The 3,573-nt window shown below is 37.6% G+C and overlaps 1 protein-coding gene across 2 annotated transcripts in view; it reads right to left on the bottom strand.

Moving 5' to 3' along the window:
- The window catches only part of LOC106874749 (BTB/POZ domain-containing protein 17), a 92,444-nt gene that overhangs the window by 64,942 nt on the left and 23,929 nt on the right, over nucleotides 1-3,573 (bottom strand). Inside the window, exon 1 of one of the 2 annotated variants that reach the window (XM_014922591.1) lies at nucleotides 2,705-2,720. The exons of the other annotated variant lie outside the window; for it this stretch is intronic. The gene's annotated coding sequence lies outside the window, so the exon portion shown is untranslated. Of the gene's footprint in view, nucleotides 1-2,704; nucleotides 2,721-3,573 lie in introns of those variants that run through there. 2 annotated transcript variants of the gene reach the window in all.

Here is a 3,573-nt window from a genome sequence, read left to right on the forward strand (position 1 = left end):
TCTCTCTATCTCTCTCTCTCTATCTCTCTCTCTCTATCTCTCTCTCTCTATCTCTCTCTCTCTCTCTCTCTCTCTCTCTATCTATCTCTCTCTCTCTCTCTCTTATTTAATTGATGAAGGCAATTGACATGAATTCACTGGTTACTGACGCCTGGTGAGTAGCTATTGCATCAAAGCTATCAATAAACTGATGTTGCAGTCCATGACAGAACATGTGCAGGATGAGACTTTGGAAGGAGAGAAAGGGGAGAGATAGAGAAAGAAGAAGAGGTGGAAGAAATTAAACAAGGAAAAGAAGAGAAAATTAAAGTCATCTCCATATTGCAAATAAAACAATGCACACATACATGTATAAGGAGATGTTTGAGGTTTGATATAGAACATCATCATCATCATCATCGTTTAACGTCCGCTTTCCATGCTGGCATGGGTTGGGCGGTTTGACTGAGGGCTGGCAAGCCAGAAGGCTGCACCAGTCTCCAATCTGACCTGGCAAAGTTTCTACAGCTGGATGCCCTTCCTAACACCAATCACTCCGAGAATGTAATGGATGCTTTTGCGTACCTCTGGCACGAAGGCCAGTCAGGCAGTACTGGCATCGGCCACGCTCAAATGGAGCTTTTTATATGCCATCTGCACAGGAGCCAGTCTGGCGGCACTGGCAACAACCACGCTTGAATGGTACTTTTTTTACATGCCACTGGCATGGGAACCAGTCAGCAGCCCTGGCAACAATCACGCTCAAATTATGCTTTTAACATTCCACTGGCATGGGTGCCTATCAGGCGGTACTGTCATCGGCCACAACAGTGATTTCACTTGCCTCAACAGGTCTTCGCAAGCATAGTTTATTGTTCATTGATGGGCTGGTTATACAGCACTGGCATAGGCCAGGGTTCTGAAATTTCTTGTTGAACAACCAGCACAGATGGTTTGTCTATAATGATCAAATGTTTGTACTGAGCATTATTAGTTCACTGCCTCTGTCAAATCAATGTTGCTTCAACAGATGCATGGTGTGCCACATGTTTGATGTTGAAGTGATCACAGAGCAATGTGAAAAGAAGTGTTTTGCTACAAAAAAAAAAACACACATCGTTTCCAGTTCAGGGATTAAAACCAAGATCTTGCAACCAAGAATGCAACACCCCAAACCACATGCTCTCATGTATGTATGTACACATACACACACAAGAGAGTGCTGTAAAGTTCCTGGCTTTAAGGCTATCACAAAAGGCCTGGTTAGAGGCCCAACCATCTGAGTTCTTTTAAAGGGCTTAGAAATACTGAAAGACCACTGCAATAAGTGTGTGAATCTGAGAGGGGGAATATGCTGAATTAAATCATAACTGACTGATCCTCCTGTATTTTCTTTTACCGAAAACTAAGAAATTTCCAGCACTCCCATATATATATATATATATATATGTGTATGTATATGTATATACACACACACACACACACACACGCACGCACGCACACGCACGCACGCACGCACGCACACGCACACACACACACAGAGAGAGAGAGAGAGAGGTTTTAGTGATACAAACTGGAAAATAGAACTCAGAGCAGCAGTTACAGAGTGACTCAAGGGCCGGAAGTTTTGTGTATTGACAGTCATCAAACTGGCTTCAAATAATAGGGATTACATTTATATAGACTGACTAAAATGATAACTAAAAATTTCTCTAGATTATTCTGTAATAAATAAATAAACAAAAACTCTTACAAGGTCACGTGCATAATGCATATTTTTTCAAACAGTCTGCCCATTTAACAGTTCAATAAATAGATTAATAAAAAAAATAATACATAGATCACACTTTAAAATATTTATTTTACCAACCAAATGTCTTATGGAAAAGATATATAGATTATGTCTTCGATGCCATTCCATAGTTTATCAGTCGATTGTCTAACAAATAATATAAATGTTGCGTATAACAGATTATGTCTTTGAGTTCGTTCCATAATTATAGTTGCAGAAACAAATGACGACACAATAATATTTATAAGTCTCATCCCAATGAATTAGTAAAATTAAAAATTCATTTTTCTCACCACAGATACAGACCTACAGAATTCTTACACATTTACAATTTGTTCCTGGTTCTGTACTAAAAAGATTCCACTCAAACATGCTCTACATGATCACTCAGTCTGCTAGAAATAGCAGCCAAATCACACATGGTTCCCTAATACCTGCTCTAAATTGTCACTCAGTTTTCTAGAAACAACAGCCAAATCTCTCTCAAATCACACATGATTCCCTGATACCTGCTCTAAATTGTCACTCAGTCTTCTAGAAATAGCAGCCAAATCTCTCTCAAATCACACGATTCCTCGATACCTGCTCTACATGGTCCCTCCGTTTGCTAGAAATAGCAATCAAACTCTCCCAACTCATATACATCTTAAAAGAAACAACAAAAAGTGGACATCAGATGGTGTAGTCACAGTTACAGACAGGATAGGCATGGTTGGGATGCTTTTGAACATACATCAACCACAACTACCACCACCACCATTGCTATTGCCGTCACTATAACTACTATGGCTGCTGTGTTTTGCATGCGTATCTACGTATGCATGCATACACACAAATACACACACACAAACATAATCACCTCCATCATATCATATTCTACCTGCATTATCACCACCACCTCCACCACTAATCAACAGAAGAAAATTTACTCACCCAACACAATTTCCTGGAGTGTATATAACTGACGCTGTAGAGACAGGTAGATGATTAGAGATTAAGCTACTGTGATGCAATATTATTAATACATGTTGTTGTTGTTGTTGTTGTCATTGCAGTGGTGTTTTAATTATAGTTGCAGTTGCACAAGTCGTTGCATAAGCATTTCTCAAGCTAGTTGCTATAAAGCAACCACTGTCCTCTTTTAAACAGAGGTACACACACAGGTATATATATATATATATATATATATATATATATATATATATATATATGCACATATGTATACATATACGTATGCATTTATATACATATGTATCCACATACATATGTATACATATGCATTTATGTCTACAGATACAATTATACATATATCTACATTATAAATAAGTACATGCATATGCAAATACATACATAGGCATACGTGTATATTAATAGATATACATTCATCCACACATATATTTACATACATACATACATACATACATATGTATATACATATATATATACATATATATGAACCCTACTCTGCAGTATAGTGGACGCTTGATTTTAAAGACATAACCCAATTTTGACAAAAGGCAGGTGGAAAATGGTCATTATGGAACCGAATGGAACCCAGAACCATAGGGTTGCAAAGCAAGCTTCTTAACTACAGAACTAAGCTTGCATCGTGGTTAATTAATTAATTAATTGAAACAGTCTCGATAAAAACATAGAAAGTGAAAGAAGTGTTTAAAACACATTCATAAACACACACACACACACACACACACACACACACACACACACACCGGAAGATGTAAATTAGAAATAAATTGAACACTTTGACTCATTGACAAACAGTCAGGATTGTTTTAGAGAAT

The sequence above is a fragment of the Octopus bimaculoides genome, chromosome 18 (assembly GCF_001194135.2).
Source record: "Octopus bimaculoides isolate UCB-OBI-ISO-001 chromosome 18, ASM119413v2, whole genome shotgun sequence".
NCBI classification, from domain to species: Eukaryota; Metazoa; Mollusca; class Cephalopoda; order Octopoda; family Octopodidae; genus Octopus; species Octopus bimaculoides.